Raw genomic sequence first — 21,380 nt, 5'->3', positions numbered from 1 at the left:
AGACAAGGAGTTTCGGAGATAATTATTATTTGACTAGAAATTTAGATAAATAATACGCCACTAAAATTTGAAAATAATAGGTAAATTACGCTAAGGAAAACTTGAAATCAAAATTAATTGATAAAATAACTTAGTAGATGAATGTGATAAATAAATGTAATTAAATATATATATGAGATAGGAATAATTATTAACAAATTAATTAATATTAACAATAATATTTTTGAATAATATAATCCGGCATCTGCATTTTTTGGCTTTGGCTAGGGGGGGATTTGTCCCCCTCCCCCTCGCTCCCCCCTCCCGCTGCGTACGCGCCTGAACTTCAAAATCTTAATATGGTTGTATCTAAATCATAATAAAAATCGCAAGCATAACTGCTTCTCGTTGTAACCAGAGTTGTTAAACCCTACTTTTAAAAGTAGCGCGCTACCCATCAAAAAAAAGTAGATATTTTAAAAGTAACTAGTATATAATACATAAAAATTAACATTTATAAATATTTAAATATCGTTAGTTTTGATTATAAAAAAATTTATGTTAAAAGACTATAATTTATGTAATAAAAATAACTATTTATGGTAATATTCATTTTTTATTTATTTTGTTTTCATTTTTAATAAAATTATTTCTATACTATCATTCCCAAATCCAGATACGATCAGAAAGTATAAGTTTCGCCTAACTAAATAATTTCTCATAGTACTTGAGGGCAATGTAGTATTTAATTTTATATCCATATTTTTAATACAAGAAAAATTATTAAAAATACTCATTTGAGTATTTTTGGATTTAAAAATGCGTCTAATTTTCTATTATATCAATATAAGTATCTATTTTTAAAAAAAAATTGTCAGTGAAAGTCGTTTTTGTGGCTGTAACTAGGGCATCTTTGTTTGATATGAGACTATTCAGCTTTACCATGAGTCTATCATGTTGATCTTTAGCATCATCTGAATTGATATGGTCAGTTTAGTTAAAAATTGGCATGAATCCTAAATTTTATTTTTAAGTAAATCGTATGTCTGGCATCCTATTATCCTTTTAAGGGCTAATGCTACAGATCTTTTTTTAAAGTCTAGCCAATGGTTGGTGATTCCCAAATAAGCTCTAAAAATATTAATGTCAGATTAAATATATATAAGTTTTTACCTTGTGTTATGTGTCCAAATATCTGCCGTGGTACATATATAGGATATTTCTGACAACCCTGCTATTAGAGCATCTTTCATCACTTCAAAGTTATCTTCTATCTTACATTAGTGTCTGGTGACATAGAATTGTTGTACCAGGGGATAGAGCTTAAATCATCATGATAAATGATGGATTATCAACCATCGACATTGACTAAGCTGTATTAATTATAATATTGGCAATGACTTTATCAGCTAGAATCAGAGAAATATTGGCATGTGCAATATTATTAATCAATTTAGCTTGAATTGAATTGGTCTTTTTGGATGTAGTCTCTTCTTTACTAAAATTATTACGATGTTTTTCTATCTCTTTAAAACTGTTGGCATGAACATTCTTATAAAATAAATACTAATATAATTTAAAAATGACAATTACCCTGATGCTTTTTGAAGTTATAGCTACTAGATTTATTTGAGGATATATTTTTTTTTACATTTTAAACATATAAATTTGTAACCACCTTTTATTTTTAGATTAATTTGAAAATATAAATGGATGTCATCAAGAACATTTTCTTCTAGGGTACCTTCCTCTTCATTAATATTATAATCATTTTCAATAACATTTTAAATAATTTACACCAGATGAGATGATTAGGTATATAAATCAAATTGAAAATATAAATTTCAATTTCAAAATTAAGTAATAAATCATAAAAATAATAATTATTTATGATATTATATTTAAATTTTCATGTTTATAGTTATATTCATTATATTTTTAAAAAGTAGCCAAGTAGCGTGCTACTTAGTTACTTTCAAAAATAGGTGCGCGCTAAAAAAATTAATAATTGGAAAAAAATAGCGCGTTATTAGCTATCGCCACCAAAAAAGATAGCGTGCTACAAGTAGCCGCTACTTTAACAACTTTGATTGTAACCTTGGCATTTCAGTTATCTGAGAATTATATGCGTTTTCTATTTTCCCATCATTGTTATGATAAAAAAATCTTCCCAAGAATCATACCTTTTGTATTAATGTAACGGGAGAAATGCAGCATCTTCGGACCGCTAGTGTAATGAAGGATAAAGTAAGGAATTAATAATAAGGTATTAAATATTAACGCAAACCAGATATTTAGAACTTCTATATTCTCCGTTCTGGCAGGATGTTAATTTTGAATTTTTTTTTATTTTTTACCAATAATTCTTTTTCTTTTTAAACCAACTACCAAAGAGAATAAATCAATAAAATATACTAATAAACCATATTTAATGGGTTAGTATAAGTTTCATAATTAGTGTCTCTATAGGTTTGGCTTATTTCACGTTTAGAGCGTGAAATCAGTTTCATTTTGTTTATAGCTCAGTTTCTTTTTGTAGTTCTCATATTTAAGGAAGAATTGAAAGTATTAGTCAGGCATTAAATATTAACGCTCGCCAGATATATAATTTTTTATATTTTCCATTTTGCACGATATCTATTTTGGGAATTTTTTTTTTATACTATCTAGAAAACGGATTAAATTAATATACAATTGTGATAAACATTGTTAAAATTTACTAATTAATACTTTCAGTCACTTTTTAAACTTAAGATTGACAAAATTCTTGTTACTAATAATTTTTTCCTTTATACTGGTTACTATACTGATTACAGCCAGATTCTAATAAAGCACAAATCATTGCCATATTTTAGAATTAGGGCTTGTTCAGCCAACTTTACCGAGATTATATAAAGACCACCAAAATTTATAATATATAAGAATTTTTTATAGTAACAAAAAATTATTTTGGGACAAATCCCCCCATCCAAATAATTTTTTAACCCCCCTCCCCCACACGTTAATTTAATGTTCAGAATCATATTGAACTAAATTTGCATTTAAAATATTTTCTGTTAAGTTATTTAATATAAAGTAAATTTTGAACCTTTTTAACGTATAATTTACATTTTTGGGGGGTTTTGGTCTGAGAGGAAACCCCAAATGGCTGGTGTATACGAATAATATCGCTAAAATTAATTCATAAACTCTTATTAGAAATTATAAATATTTGCGGGGTGAATGCGACAAGAGCAAAAAATTTATTATACAAAATACTTTTTGAAAACTTTTAAGGCTTCGTGGTTCGACTAATTTTTGATGCTTATTTTTTGGACTAGGCTAAATAGCTTTTGGACTAGGACACACTATCAGGGACTCGGAGTTAACCGAAATGAACCTCTACGTTATATATAAATATCTCAACCGTAACCGAACCGATATAATTATTTTTTGAAGGAGTAAAAAGAACCTTTAAAAAAGAGTTAAACCGGTTTCAACCAAAATAAAATAAATAATTTTACATTATTTTCCTTATGGTGTATTACATATTTTAACATATCTCGTTATTTCTAGTTATTAAATGATCAAAATATTTGTTTCATATCTATAAGGATGTATTAATTTTTTCATTATAACTTAAATTGATCCACAATCTTTGAACTGCTTCATATATATTAGAGCATTCCTATTTTCTCTATGTATGCAAAATATCTAAATAACCAATTGTAGATTTTTGATTTAGTTCCATTTTATTAAATATAACATCACCACCTATACCCATGAGTAATTTGATAGAAGGGTCATTGTTCACATATAAATTTCAAAATGAACAAATTAATAAATTTTATATATTAATTATCTAATTTTGGCATTTGAATATATATTTTAAAGCATTAGTAGTATAGCCTTTATTATGAAAAATAGATTTTGTGTTGTTTTGAAATCTGTGACCCGAACCTTTATTTATAACAGTTCATTTTGGATATGGTTCATTTTGTAAAAAATAAAATTATAATGGTTAAGGTTAAGGTTAGGTTGCGGTCCTTTAGAAATAATTTATAAAGTTTCAGTTCAGTTCAGCTATTGTAAAGGTTTATAAAGATTCATTACTGTTAGAAATTTTTTTTAAAATTATTTTTATTAAAGCAACACCATTGTATAATTATTTTAATTGTGAATATTATTTATTAAAATTTTTTCCATCCCTTAAGTTAATATATTGTTTATTTATAAAGTAGATGAATTAATTTATTTATTATAAGTATCTATGAATGAAATATATACAAAAGATATGAGGTCAAAGCAAACATATATTGTAAAATTATGATATTGATAAACTTATTAGAATTCAATATCAATTTGTCACACCATATGGATTTTACAATCCCTCAAACCTAAAAAATAATATAAAAAGCAGATTCGAATGATTTGCAAATACTTTCATTTCAAGACAACACAAAATCTATTTTTGTTAATAAAGGCTATAACTACTAATGCTTTAAAATATATACTCAAATTCCAATCGATAAATAATATATAAAGTCAAAACCTTATAAATTTGGTCATTTTAAAATTTATATGGGAATAATGACCCTACCATCAAATACTCATAGGGAGTAGTGATATTATACTTAAATTAATTAAATAAATACAACTAAATCAAAAATCTATAAATTGGTTCTTTAGATATTTTGCATACTAAAATAGAGAAAATAGGAATGTTCTAATACTATATGAAGTAGTTGAAAGATTGTGAATCAATTTAAGTCATAGTGAAAAAATGGATATTAAAAAAATATTTTGATCATTTAATAATTATAAATAACGACGTAGATATGGTAAAATATGTAATACACCTCAAGGAAAATAATGAAAAAAAATGTAAAATTATTTATTTTATTTTGGTTGAAACCGGTTTAACTGTTTTATAAAGGTTATTTTTACTTCATCTCAAAAAATAATTATATCGGTTCGGTTTCCGGTTTACTTCGGGTCCCTGATTGAAATACAAGTATTTATATTATTTTAGGTGTGAGGGATTGTAAATTTTTAAACCAATAATATCCAGATGATGTGGCTTTACAAATTGATGATGAATTCTAATTAGTTTATCAAATATCATAATTTTACAATATTTATTTGCTTTGACCATATTATTTTTGTATTTATTTCTTATAGTATTAGAGCCATATTCTTATTTTCTATATTTTAGTATGCAAAATATTTACACAAGCTGTTGAGGTTAAAATTTGTGTTATCGACACAACGAACAAATATGAATCCACAATTAGAAAATATAACTTATTATACTATACGTTAATGAGTTATGATTCTTATATATTTTTTTATATATTATTCTTAGATAATTATAATAAAAATAAATTAATTTCATGGGGTTTTTAAATGTTTGGTGACTTTATTACTTTTCATTTTTTTATTTTTTTTCAGTTTATTAAAATAATTTTTTGTACTGTTGTTGTAATATACATGTTTTTTTTGTTGAAATAAAATAGTTTTTATTTTTTTTTCGTATTTGTTTTTTCTATTCCTAATATTATTATTATGTACTTCATTTTTAAAAAATTAAATGGTGGCATTAAAAACTAAATTATTTCTTAATTTTAAGGTTATAAGCTATATATCCGGTTAAACAGCCGTCTATTTAGAAGTAAGTCAAACCAAGACAGGGCCCTAAATACGGAAAGTTCTTCATTATATACTCTAAATGTTAAATATAAAGTCGAAATTTTTCAAAATTCTTGATGCAATATCACAAGTGAGTTTAAATAAGCTATGGAGAGAAGTAAATTTAAAGAAGCTCAATTTAAAGCGACAGAAAAAACATATTTAAGATTCGAAGAAGGCTCGAAATTATCATGCCATCATTTCGTGTCAGTTAATGAATATTAGAGACAAATTTATTATGAAGTTTTAGATCATAAAATTCTTTAGAGGACGTAAAAACCATTTTAAAAGAACAAAGTAGGAAAATAATTATTTCGATCATTATGTGAAATATATTGAAATGCTATTGAGATTTCCCGTAGGAGCATCTTCTACAGAACGATCTTTTACAGGACTAACACGTCTTAAATCTTATTTACCTTATACGATTAAACAGCAACGATTAAATCATATCGGAATTTTAAATCAAAGAATAAGCAAAATAACTTGATTTATGTAAATGTGAAAAGGAATATTTTTATAAATATAAATGAAATAAGAAGAAACACATTTTACCTTAAAAACATTAACATTTATTATACTATATCATTCACAATATAAAAATATATAATATTACTTCGCCATTTATATTATAAAAAACATCAAGGAAAAAAAATAAGAATTTCTATACAAAATTAAATTTACAAGTTTTTCGTGCTATTTTTTTAAGATTAATTAAAATTTGATTAAATATTTTTCAACTTTGAACATATCTTTAAATTTTTTTTAGCCCCCATTAACATTTTTATAAATCGTCGCCTCTTACACTTTACGCTGCTGTTTATGGTGAAAATATCACATTAATCATAGCCTCTAATTGGTAGATACACTTATTATATTGTAAGCAAGGAATTGGGCTAAACACTTATTTATAATTTGGTGTTTTTCTTTTGCTTGAAACTTAAAATTTTTGGATCTACATTGTTTTCTAGGAAAGCGCTTATACCCGTTTACCCGAGCGATAAGAGCACCATGTTCAAATGAGAGCTAGTCTTAGGTGCAGGCATCATATGGTATCTTAGGGGATAGGGTATTAGTCTCTTTAAAGGATAGAGACAAGTGTTGTTATTCTCTATATAATGAATCATAATTACTAAGTTGAGCAAATATTATATTATATATAATTACATTTTTATTTGTTAATACTTGATCGGCAATATATGCATAAATTTAAATGTATTGTTTTATATGGTTTCTTTAATATAACATAAAATAAATTCGATTCATATTCTACAACTTTACATTATTTTATAAATCTATCTAAATAAAAGTTATAAATTAAGTTATATTATTCATGATAATACTTTTGGCTAATTTTTTATTCCATCGATATTCAGCCATGTTAGCCAAAATGCAATCCCCAAATACGTCTATCATAGTTGTAAATCTATCACTTTGATAAAAAAAACAAATATATTGAATTTAATCTTTATTTACATCAACCAATTAACAACCAGTAAATATTCTAATCCATCTAAAGTTAAGGATGCGGCTCTAAACACTATTTCTAAACCCATTATTCCTGAGTTAGGCATTCCAGCCACTAAAATGCTTGCAAAGATTGAGTTGAGACTTTATGTTCAAATAGTCATGTTAAAAATTATTATATAATATGTATTTTAAAATAGCTTCTTTTACAACATATTATAAATCAAGGATGAAGGGGCATTACCTAACCATGTAAAAACACAAAATTTCTAAACTCACGCAAACTGACAAAAAATAACGAAAAGACGTAATTACTTGAAAAATTTATAAAAGCACACAAAATGAAGCAGAAAATGGGCAAAATCACAAAAAAACATAATTTTTAATTACTTATTTTTATATATTTTTTTTAATTTTAATTAAATTTCTCAGTATTTTCTCAATTTAATTCTAGATTCATTCATTTTTTATCAAATTAAGTAAAATGAAAAAATCTTAAAAAATTGAATTAAAATTTAAAAAATTAAAAAAGGTTGCTGCTTTTATTTAATTATAATTAAAGGTTTCTAAAATGGTCCTCAAAGATAAGGTTGAAAAAGGAAAAAAAAGTCCATATAACCAAACAAATTGAATTGGTTTAATTTCTGATATATATATTTTCCAAATAAAAGTTCATTTGATGAAAACAATCTTGGAACTCACAAGAGAATAATCCTTAAAATAATTCTGAAAATCAATCAACTACACTAAAATAATTCCATTGAGAAACAATTGACAAATCAATTATATAATTTTCCATTGAATCTTTATTGTCAGCCTGCTTACACAAAGAAACCCTGCATCACATTGGCAGATTTCCGAATACAATTAATTTAATGAATTACATCATTTGACAATAATTATATAAAATTACATATATAATCTGCGATGCGAATCTATGACATTTACACATATTTGATTGTCCTTTTATATTAGATAAAATTCTATATTATGTAAAAATATGAATCTACAACAATTATAAAACAAAATAATCTTGGAACATAAAAAATTACGAGTCAATATTTAAATATATCCCGATAAATCCGAGTGAAAAGAAAAACTAAGAAAATAATAAAATCAAAAAAGGCCAAATTTATTTTTTCCCCGATAAAAGAATTATAAATAAAATTTACTTTATTATTATTATGAGTGAAATCTATATATTTTAATTAAGCAAACACAACACAATAATATGATTATATAAAAAAAAATGTTCTTTTGGCGTTAAATATTAATCCAGCTATGAGATTAGGGGAGACTGGGGCACGTTGAATAGAGGGGAACATCAGTCCACTAATAAAAGTAACAAAATATAATTCCAAAATAAATATTCAAAATTAAATAACTATATTTCAGCCAATAGTCACATCAACTAACGGCAATTTTTCACAGTCTACATATTTTTTTTAAAAAACTATATCGCAAAAATTTTTTAACATAACAAACGAGAATCGCAAATCCATATTTCTACAAAAACTTCAAGTAGAAATTTTTAAACACAATTATACCTGTTTTTTAGACACATATTCATTAATAATTTAAGCTCTTTTTAAAGCCTCAGATACTTATAATATATTTTTATTTAGTAATTTTATATATTTTTATATACTTGTTTTAATATTTTAGTGTTTTATCATTTTTTTAAATATTATATTGTCAAATTTGAAAAAATATAATAAAACTATAGACCCGGAGTGAACCGTAACGAACCCTTAAACCATTATAAACCGTTATAAATATCGAAACAGTAACCGAACCGATATAATTATTTTTTAAAGGAGTAAAAAGAACCTTTATAAAAAAGGTTAAACCGGTTTAAACCGGTTCAGTTTTTATATTTTAGGAATCAAAAAAATTTGAATGTCCAGAATTATATAAACTTGCTCTTATAGTAATGATGGTTCCCGCAACACAAGTTTCTGTAGCAAGGGCCTTTTAGGGACTAAAATTTGTGTTATCGTCACAACAAACAAATATGTATCCATTTATATGAGAAAATATATTACTTATAATATATTTAAAAATGAGTTATTTTGAATCTTATATATTTTTTTAATATATAATTCATAGATGCTTATAATAAAAATAAATTAGACGATGGTCTTGCTTCAATAAAAAAAAAATTCTAACCGTAATGAACCATTATGAACCTTTATAATTAGCTGAACTGAACCGAACCTTTAATTTTTTCTTAAGAACCGTAACCAAAACGTAACCATTATAATTTTTTACATACTGAACCGTTATAAATAACGGTTTGGGCCCTTGAATAAAACTATGAGAAAAATCAAAAAAAAATTATTAAAATAAAAGTTTCAAATTCTTTAATAAAAGTTTAAAAATTTAAATAAAGAATTTGAAACTTTTTTTAATTTTCCGAGTTTCAGTTCGGATTTAAGTTGAGATTTTGCAAAGTATTGGGTTCGGGTTTCGGTTTAATAGAAACGGGTTTGACGCGGGTTCAAACGGGTTCGGTTCAAAAAATAAAGCTGAAAATTAGTTTTGAATGTTTTTTATTAAAATTATGTTTATATTTTATAATTTTATAATTTCAAATATTTAAAATTAAATAAAGAAATAAATATGTTTCAAGATTCAATTATCCAAATTTAATTTTATAGTTTGTTTTTAAATATAAAATACATATCTTTTAAAAAAATATATAGAATATATAATGAATAATATATAGAGGAAATGTGCCATAAATGGCCATGTGTGAAGACTGGCTACCACACTTTAACTTTTTATCTATTTCTCTCAAAATTATTCAAATTGTGTATATTTATGATATGTACCTTACCTAAGTTCATTTATTGAATAGAGCAATTCAATAAAAAAATATTTCAAATAAACTATTTTTAGTACCTCTTTCTGGGAAAATCACGTTACACATTTTTTTGCTTGATGATAAAATTACCAATTTAGATTACTGATATTTTATATAAATATTATCCTTAGGCATTTAGCATTATTCACACAAATAATTAGACTTTAAAAGCTTTATTTAATAGACATATAAAGGCGCTTAATAATAATAGTGAGGTGAGGATTGACTGGTCATGTATTGATTGGCCACAATTCGCACATTCACATATTCATATTAAAATGAAAAGCTCTTGCAAAACAACATTTGGTGAAATAAAATGATGAACATAAGAATGTTTAGTAAAATGAAAATTAAGATATTAATTTATAATATTATCATTAAATAGATGTGGTAATAAATTGAGATTTTAATACTAATTAAATTAGTGTATAATTAATTTTTTATATAACTAAAAAATGTAGAAATATTAACATAGGTCTTCTTTTACAAGTATTTTATATTGTATTATTTTATATTTATAATAAAATTCTTAAATAATATATTATGACCAGTTAACACGTAGTATATGGCCAGTCAATATATAGTATTAGTATGTATTGACTGTCCAGAAAAACAACTTTCACATAATCTCATTTAGCTCATAAAGTATTATACATATAGCTTTGATTCAAATTTTATTTTAAAGATTAATATTTAGGCTACACATTGATATAAAATTTGTTTGGTTAAACATAAATTTTAATTTTTTTTCAAAAAAGTAAATACATGGCCATTCATGGCACATTTCCCCTAAGTATATAACAAAATGAAAATATGACATTAGTTATATTTAGATTTGCGCTGACCAAACTATCGGCGGATAGTGCAAGTTTCAAAAATCTAATCAGTGGCCAGCGGCATGCCAGTTTTTAGTTATAAATTTTTTATAACACATATTTTTTAATTGCTAATTAATTTTTCTATGAAAAATTATATTAAAATATAAACTTCATTATTACAGATATCTTCGCACATTTTTAGATCTTTATTGAAGAGAAAACTCATTATAAATTCAAAATCGATTTGTAATTTAATAATTACCATGTATAAAAATATAAAAAATTTTTGGATATAATGATGATCTCCTTAAATTCAACGTCAACCCTGCAGAAATCTCTTTCAATAAGAGTGGTTGCCGGAAGACAATGAATTTTTTTGACTAGCTTGGAAAAATTAGGAAGCTTAATCCTTTTTTTCTCTCTTATACAAGATCACAAACCGAAAATCGTAAGGCAAATTTTTTATAAATAGAAATGATTTCTGAGGTATCATTCTAATTTACTATTAAATTTGTTTCAATTTTACTTCTAAAAAGTGATGTCAAGTTTAAGGTAGGCTTTGTGCAGATAGAAATTCAACTGTTTTTTTTGAATTATAAAAGAAAAGCTAATAGTTTTTTACCAGATCTGATTTATAGTTTGAGATAGTGTTTCCCATTTCTTTTCGAAACGTTATTAATTAAATTTTTATTTATTCAGATATGCTTTCAAGCATAATTACATTCTGTGCTACCTGATTAGGATATTTAATTTTAACGTTTTCACTCACACATGTGGCATTATTGTTATTATCATTAAAATTACCAATTTATAACAGGTATCAGGGTATAGACAGAGTTAGATAGTACCGCGAATACTTATATCTAAGATATAAGATCCTTTTGTATCTTGTACTCAATATCTTTTTGACATGTTTAATAAGATACTAATATTTGTATCTAAGATCTTTTATTCAGAAACGAATCGTGTATCTCGGCGCGTACTCTGCGGGGGGGGGGGGGGGGGGGCAGGGGGACAAATCCCCCTCCCCAAAGCCAAAAAATGCAGATACCGGATTATATTTTTCAAAAATATTACTGTTAATATTAATTTATATTTGTTAATATTTATTCCTATCTTATATAATATATATAATTACATTTATTTATTACATTCATCTACTAAGTTATTTTATCAATTAATTTCGATTTCAAGTTTTCCTTGGCGTAATTTACCTATTATTTTCAAATTTTAGTGGCGTATTATTTATCTAAATTTCTAGTCAAATAATAATTATCTCTGAAACTCCTTGTCCAACAGGAAGAAAGAAATTGCAAGCTTGTCCAACGAGATCGAGTCTCCGCCATCAAGCATAACAGCTTTTATGGAGTTAGAAGAGTCGATTATTAATGCAATTACTGAAATATCACAATGGCTTGAAAGAAATATTTCCTCAGAAGCAAGAAAATTATTGGATTCAATACTTATTCCAAATTTTTTTTCTCATTAGAATGTATTATTTAATTATACAACTATTTTATGTAATACTTTTCAAAAAAGTGACATTGACTTGATTAAGAAGATGAGAATAGCGGAGAGCATTTTATTAGAACTCAAGGAAATTAGAGCTAATGTTAATGAAGAATTTCATATTTTATATGTTATTGTTGAGTCAAAAGCAGAGCTATACGTGTTTAAAATTTGTCCCCCTCGACTTGCAGCAAGCAAGCTCATCGTACAGTAGAATATTATAAAACAAATGTCCCCTCTCTTAGATACATTTATAACCCAAATAAATGAATGGTTTTAATTCATCAAGCAGCACTTACAAATCCGCAGATATTACTTCCACAAAAGCCTTTCCAAGCTTTTTCAGATGGTGATAGAAAAAAAAATATTTCTTAGATTTTTATCATGAAGATGTTAAAGTATCTTATGATGCCTTATTAGCTGAATAACTATGATTAAAAAATTAACTATGGTTGATACAGTCCCAAAAATGCTATGGATGCTTTGCATTATTTCAAACACATTTTAGATTATATTCCTAATGTATTAAAATGGTTATATATATTATCAACTCTTCCCATTAGTAAACTAATGAGAGAACATTCTCTTTTTAATAAGAATAAAAGAGCCCTGCATATATACCATTTTCAGGGCCCTGCCCGGTATAGCTTATAATGGCGATTTCAAATATTTAGTTTTAAAATATACAGCTCGGCCTGGATATTTTTTTAGAAATTAGACCCAGCCCGGGTGTTTTTTAAAAAAAAAATTCTGAGAAACATACCTATGAAATACAACTTCTGAAAGTAGATTGAATGACTTGGATCTTCTGAATATTCATAGGTATTTAACGCCAAGCATGAATAGATAATTGAAATTAGCTCTCAAAACATACAAAATACAATTATTCCTAAGAAACTTTTTGTGTATTAATTTATATTTCCAACATTTAAATTTTTTATACTAGGGCTCAAAAAATTCAAATTTCAATTTTGAGTCATTTAAGTGATTCATATCGTGGTTATATTCATTTTATATTATATAATTCACATTTATTTTATAGTTTTTTAATGCCAGTTCATATATATAATTTTTTTGTAATTCACATTAATTTAAAATTGTGTATTAGAAAAGTTATTAGTCCTAATAAATTTATGCTTAATATTTTTAAATAACAATAATATTTCTTAAAAAATTTTATTATCCCCCCCCAGACCAAATTCCTGCGTACGCGCCTGGTGTATCTATTTTATTTTCCTGACAAAAGATACAGATACAGATTCTTTTATATATTTATGTTCAAAATTTTATATATCGCATCTTATTTTCTTCGCGAATCTTGTATTAATTTCCTAATTTTTTTTAGCCATATTATAAATATATTGACAACCAAAATTAGCTGGAAAATTTACAACTCACATTAAGATAGATAGATAAAATATAACAACACCAAAACGAAATAAGTGCAGATTATATTTTATATATAAATGTAACTATAGATCATTACCAATTTTATGTAATATTTTTAATTTATTTGATGATTAAAACTCATGGTGGTGAAGAAGAAGGTATTGAATTTAAATTATGAAAATAAGTTCCCTTGAATTAATACCCAATCTTAAAATTTTAGATAGAAATTTTTTTTAATAAAAGTTAAAAAAAGACAATGTACAGGATAGATGTAAAACCTGTATAAACAAAAAAATTATAAAAACACAAATTTTGTTAAACATATTAAAGTTTATTATTTATGTGTGGTTAAAATGGGCATAGGTTTTAAAAATTCAAGTTTACTATATTGTCTACCTTTATTAAAAGAACTGCCCAAGATGGTATGGGCAAAAGATTTTGAGAAAATATTTTTCTATGATATAAATATAATGAAGCTTTTTTGGCATTTAAGAACTTATGGATTGAGTCGAATGTTTCAAAATATAATATTAAAAGGTGCTCTAAATGTATTACCAGAGTTCAGGCTCATTACATCAGTAGATTTAACATTTAATAAAGAAAATAATGATTATTTTTCTTTTGGTGAAACAAATGTTGTTGAGTTTAATAATACAAATAACATTGAACTGGATTTTAAATTATATTAAATATTGTCGAAATACATTATAAATGCTTAATTATTATCCCTCCATTAAGAAAATGTTTTAAAAATACTGCAATACCTTCATCAGATCCAATTGAAAGGTTATTTAGTTTTAGCAAAATGTTAAGTACGCCGAAACGGTAAAGGTTTAATGATAAATTATTTGAAAAATTTGATTATCTTATAAAATAATGAATAAATACTTTTTTGCTTAATATTTCAACTCCCATTAGTCTCCCTTCCCTATCTATGCTAAGAATGGGCTAATACTCATATTAAAATGCCTGATTATTATAATTAACTCATCATTAAATATTTTATTAATTATTGAAAATATTCATTCTTATTATATGCATATATGTTGGTTCCCGTTCTAAATCGCTAAAACAAAAATCGCTAAAAATTGGGAACATGGCTTATATCTCCTAGAAAATTTTTAAAGTAAATTTGAAATTAATATTAATAGATACTAGGGGATTAAATACTTGTATTTAAATTGAAAATTTAAAAAAAATCGCTAAAATGGAAGAAATATCATCCAAATTCTTAATTTGATTCCCAAAACTGGGATTTTGGATGATATTTCTTCCATTTTAGCGATTTTTTTTAAATTTTCAATTTAAATAGAAGTGTTTAGTCCCTAGTATCTATTAATATTAATTTCAAATTTACTTTAAAAATTTTCTAGGAGATATAAGCCATGTTCCCAATTTTTAGCGATTTTTGTTTTAGGATTTAGAACCTATCCCTATATGGTCTTCATAAATAAATGGTAAAATCTGTATTTTATAAACTATTCTAATTTAATTGGTAATGATAATTTTAAAGTATCTTCTATTTAATATACTCTAATTTAGTAATTTTTTTGATATTTTGAGAAGTTACTAGTATCTGTATCCAAGATTTATTTTTTTATAAAAAATCTGTATCTAGATTCTTTTTCCGGAGGACCTGCCCAACTCTGGGTATAGATCAGTGCTATTAATATCTAGCATATCTGATGTTTGAACTATTATACTTAGGTATTTTCTTTGATCTGCCTCGAACTCAAATTCCATCTTTGCAGTTTTATAACTTAGAGCTATAATAATTTCTTTTATTCTTTTGATAAGATTTTTAACACAAGGTATTTAATACCATTCACTCAACCAGATTATGTAAACCATTACCAAAGCATAAGTGGTGCTTGTATTCACCTAACAAACAACCTTTCTAATATTGGGTCTCATTTTAAAAATGTGTAAAATTATGATAATTTTTGGAATTTTAGATTTTTGATTGATTGAACTTTAAAATGGTTTCAAAATAATTATATGTTAAAATAAGTAATAATATTAAATAAGAATTCATCCTGATTGACATAAAAAATTTACAATAGTGATGTTGACCATTTATTAGAATATAAATGCATAAAATATGGGAATTATTTTTAATAAAATTTTGCGTCGGTCATGCGCTGGGGATTTAAAGGCGTACCGGCACAATTTTCATAACGGCTTGTTTTCGGCGTGGCCAAAAATAGCGCCGGTCGGCCGGCGTACAGGTTTAATTATATTTATAATGCATCTATTATAAACAGCTTATTTAAGCATATAATTAATATATCTTCTAATAAATTATTGTCCATTCTAGATCTATGGGCTCATATAAATTTTAAAGAAGAAAATGCTCTTTACATGCCGACATATATGGCTGGAACTGTTAAGACCACTTGGAAATTTAACAATTTGAGGCTGGATTTCCTTCACTCCTTCTATATTCAAGTGTTTCCTGGTCTTGAAATATTTTGCCTTGATCTAAAATATCAAATAGAGAGCACATAGATTATCATATTGAAGTTAATTTATCAAGCTAAGAAACATGTTAATAAAATTATAATGTTTCTTTCACTTTTTGTTGAAGTAATCTTCCCAGAGTTTTTACTTTCTTTCTGCCCCAACAACCCTTCTAGTTCATCATTAGGGATGGCATGTCAATATCAACACTAATTTCATCATCTATAATATTAATAACATCCTCGATTTAGCATTCTGGTCCATAAATAAAGTAAATACCATTTTCCCAAAAATTTTCTTAAAATTTGGAATCTAAGATCCAAATACAGGGAAAAAGGAATGTATCATTTCTAAGTTAGTCACGTTCCCACATTTTTATGCCAGCTGCTATTACATTGGCAAGAGGAGTGCCCATTTTAGCCATGTAACATATAAACTAATCAACGTTAGTTGCTCACTCTGGCATGCCTTTATTGCTATTTTAGTGGTTTCAGTATCTATAATATATCGTCTATTTTTCTCCAATGCCACAAATTCTCGAATATAGTTTTACATTCTAAAATAATCCCTATGAGCTCTAATATTAAAGGACTTTGTAATTGTGAAATTCAACTTCTAAAGAACTAAGAGAGGCATTATCAGTAAAATTGTCAGTTTCTCGCACCATAAATTTGTTAGTATTCTTGGTTTAACAATTGAGTAGATTTAACCATATTTCTACCGTTATCAGAGGTGATAATATAGCAAAATAAGTTTTTATTACTTCTAATATTATATTTATTATATATTAGCTTGGAGATTTTTCAAATATTTGATTATATATAAACAGGCGCCTACGCAGAGGGGGGGGGGAATGTAGATGCTTGATTATATTTTTCAAAAATATTATTAATATTAATTTATATTTGTTAATATTTTTTCCTATCTCATATATATTAATTACATTTATTTATCACATTCATCTGCTAAGTTATTTTATCAATTAATTTCGATTTCAAGTTTTCATTGGCGTAATTTACCTATTATTTTCAAATTTTAGTGGCGTATTATTTATCTAAATTTCTAGTCAAATAATAATTATCTCTGAAACTCCTTGTCCAACAGGGAGAAAGAAATTGCAAGCTTGTCCAACAAGATCGAGTCTCCGCCATCAAGCAGTAACAGCTTATAGAGTTAGAAGAGCCGATTATTAATGCTATTACTGAAATATCACAATACCTTGAAAGAAATATTTTCTCAGAAGCAAGAAAATTATTGGATTCAATACTTACCAAATTTTTTTTCTTATTAGAATGTATTATTTAATTATACAACTATTTATGTAATACTTTTCAAAAACTTTCCACTACTGGGAGAATTCTTGAAGAAAGAAGAAGTAATCTTTAACCTGAAAAGGTAGATATGCTTCTCTTTTTTCATGTTAAGTTGTAAATGTTTTACATCTTTCTTGAGTATAGGATTTCGTTATTCAGTTTTTTACATTGCAAACTGTCAAATATTTATTGCATTTGTTATATTTTGCCTTGAGTCCTGAAAGTTTTCTTAATCATTATTTTTTTACAATATGATATAATACAATTATTTTCTTTTGTTAAATTTATATTATAAAATAAAATATATTATATTTTGCAAATAGATATATTATATTGTGCAAATAGATTATATTATATTGTGATTATATTTACAAAATACTATTTACATACATGCATTTTTTTAAATAGTATTTAAAAAAATGGGTTTACACTTCTTTTTTTCTATAATCGACAAAGGTGGGCCTAAGTCCTTTCAAAAAATTGAATGCCAGAATAGCTCCACAAACCAGGGGCGGACTGGCCATAAAACCAGATAGGCATTTTGCCCACGAGGCTGCGAGAAAATGTCGATCTTTGAGGCCGATCATAGTATCAAAAAGAGGCCGATTAGAAAAAATAATATTATTATGTTTACATTATTTTTTCTTATCATTTATTTATTTTTAAAGACATCTATATTATTTGAATATCACATTCCTTGAGAATTATGTCGTTTACTATATTTTAATGCATAAAATATCAATAACGTCGATTGATGCTATACATCATTACCTAGTGCTTTTTTTTGTTTTTTTTTCAAATGAAGCGAAAACGCTTCCGTTTGAGTAGAGTGAAAGCTAAGTTTTGACTAATTTATTATATTACATTTTTATACAATGATTTAATGTAAAAATAATATAGTCAACATTTATAATTGTATTTCTTGTTCTTAATTCATTGAAATTAAATAAAACCCAGGTATAATAATTTTAATAAAATAAATTTTTGATCAATTTGATTTTCATGTGTTACAATAAAACTAATATGCAATAAAGCTAAAACTGTGTACTGCTCAATCTGCCTGGCATTTGCAGTATGCGAAAACACTTTCATAACAAGTTCAACAAATTTTCGACATATGCATTTAGTAATTAAAATACATGAAATTCAAAAGTTCATATTAGTGCAGTTGAGCCTACCTCAGAGCATCAAAAAACAAGTCATTTGATAATTGAATTAGTGTTAAAATATTAAATGGAAAAAATCGACAAATTTATAACAATATCCACAATAAAACAAATATCGAAGATAAATTTTTAGGCAGATAAAACTTACCTTACAAAGGATCAAATGTTAATTAAACACTTAGCCACTTTAAAAATGAAAATTTGAATCATGTAAATTTCCAAGGAAATGATTCGTATTATATCAAAGAATGATTACATATTCAGAGATCATTTAGAGAAAGCTATTTTAAAGAGCAAACGTAGAAAAGAAAAGCTTACTTTCTGACAAATCATAATCGAAGAGAAGAGGTTCACTTATAACCTTGTTGTCAAAAATAACTGTTAAAAATGTTATTGATGTTGTTCTTGATCAAATCAGGAATTTAATAAAAAAGGAGATTGGTAACAAATGGTTTGCAAATGGATATTACTCAATACATTAGCGCTTATGATCAAGCAACCTTTTGCCTACAATACATATATAATGGCAAAATAACAGAAAGGCTTTTTGTACTTACAAACTCTTCTGGAAAAGGATTTTTTGATATCTTGAGTGAATGATTTTAAAACATGGAATTCAAATTAGAAATATAATAGGAGAATCATTTAATAGTGCTGCAAATATGTGGGGTGAATTTGTTGGGTTTCATGCTCTTATTAGACTAGAGGCTCCAGATAGTTTTTTATATTTGGTTAGAGTCACATATTAAATCTCAGTATATGTGATTCATGAGATAATATTGAAGCCAAAAATTTATTTGGATTATTGAACAGACTAGCAACTTCTTTAGTAAATCATTAAAAGGATGGGTGCCTGGGTAAAACAGAATAATTTATCTGGCTAAAGTAAGCTAAGGCTGGAAATAATAGGGAATAGCCTTTAGATGATGTATGGTTGTAGTAAATTTGAATAAAATAAAAATAAAAAAAATGTTTAAAGAAAAAAAGATTGTTTTGAATATTGATAAAAAATGTTTATATTCGACGAGAGTCTGTTTTAGTTATATTTTATATATTATAATTTTCTGTATGTATAAAAGGTGAAGAAATTTTATAAAAATGGTAAAGAGAGCTTGCTCCCAATAACGATAAGTGCACTTCAATTTATAAAGATAATAAATCATTTGAGGCAAAAACCTCATAAGAAGCTCAGTCTTTGGTCGATAATTTATATTGATGTCATTATATCTTCAAACTAAAAATTTAAATATTTTATCAGCATGGAAAATGATAGAAGATGCTAAGTCTTCTGTATCATCGATAACTATTACATCGATTCAAAATGAAACAATAAAAATGCTTCTAATTTAAATGAAACATTTTCATATTTATAGTTCCCGGAGAGTCTCTGAGTACAAAATGATCTGTAGATCGAATAGGAAGAGCGAAGAGAATATATAGTGACGAAGGCTAAGATGAACTTCCTTAAGAATCGATTGACTTTTATAGGGTGGAAGTATTTCGTCCTATAATTCATCAAATTATAAATAGCGTGTCGGAACTGTTTTTTGCGAATAGTAGTTTATTTTGAATGTGCAATATTTGCATCCAAGGCATTTTGATGAAATAAATATTAAAGGTATTTCTGAAAAGGCCTTAGAAAAACTGGCACAATTGGCAAATATATTGAGTGTTAAATTATGTAACGAATTGTGTTCATTTGCCAGTGTTTTAATAGTAGAATTAAATGAAACGGACTATAATATCGTATGTACCAGTGAGAAGTCAAATATAGTTGATGGAATATTACAATATGATAATAACTCAGAGTGTGATAATAAATGTAACAAGTGTATAATATGCGTGTAAAAAATTCTTAAAAAATAGGTTGAGAGCTAATATAGGCCAAGAAAAATTAGAAGCATTTTTAATGTAAAATATATGATTATCGTGTCACACGATTCTATTTTTATTAAAAATGTAAATCGTTTGAACTTATTTTCAAAAATAAGAGGTAATAAAAATCATAAGCCATTTAAGGGAACCCGGGGGAAGGCCGGTTAAGGGCCGAAGGCCCGCAAAATAGAAGGGTATGGGGGCTGCTATAAAAAATGCATACGAGGCCGTAGCCTCGCCAGTTCACCCCTGCCACAAACGTTCCCTTTCCCTGAAAAATCTTGCATGCTTATGGATAAAAATAATTCATCAACCTAAGTAAAATAATACAAATAATATACCATATGGTAATAATCTTTTGAATTGTTAAATTTTGATTATTTTTCGACACGCACCAAAAAGCCATACTAACGAAATAAAAACAAGTGCCGTTTTTGTTTAGGGTGCAACCCAGAGTGCATATTAAGTGAGATATATCGAAATCCACTCCGCACGTGATCACACATCTTATTGTATATGGAAGTGTAGCCGCACTGTAAAAAAAAGTGTATAGTTCAAATATGGAGCTCATAAACAATTTACCAATGGCAAAATTTTATTTATAATATAGAGAGATGTGGCATAAATGGTCATGATTGAAGATTGGTCACCACTCTTTAACTTTTTATCTATTAGACAAATTTGTCTCAAAATTGGTCAAAATGTGTATATTTATAATTATTAAGTTCATTTTTAAATAACAGTTATTAGTATCTCTTTCTAGAAAAATCACGGTATACATTTTTTTGCATAGTGAAAAAATATTACAAATTTAAATTACTGATATTTTATAATATTATCCTTAGGTATTTAGCATTATTCACACTAGAGC

This window comes from Gordionus sp. m RMFG-2023, chromosome 2 (genome assembly GCF_954871325.1).
Source record: "Gordionus sp. m RMFG-2023 chromosome 2, tfGorSpeb1-WG-v2, whole genome shotgun sequence".
Taxonomy (NCBI): Eukaryota; Metazoa; Nematomorpha; class Gordioida; order Chordodea; family Parachordodidae; genus Gordionus; species Gordionus sp. m RMFG-2023.
The sequence above is the reverse complement of the archived record's forward strand: the minus strand, read 5'-3'. Positions refer to the sequence as shown.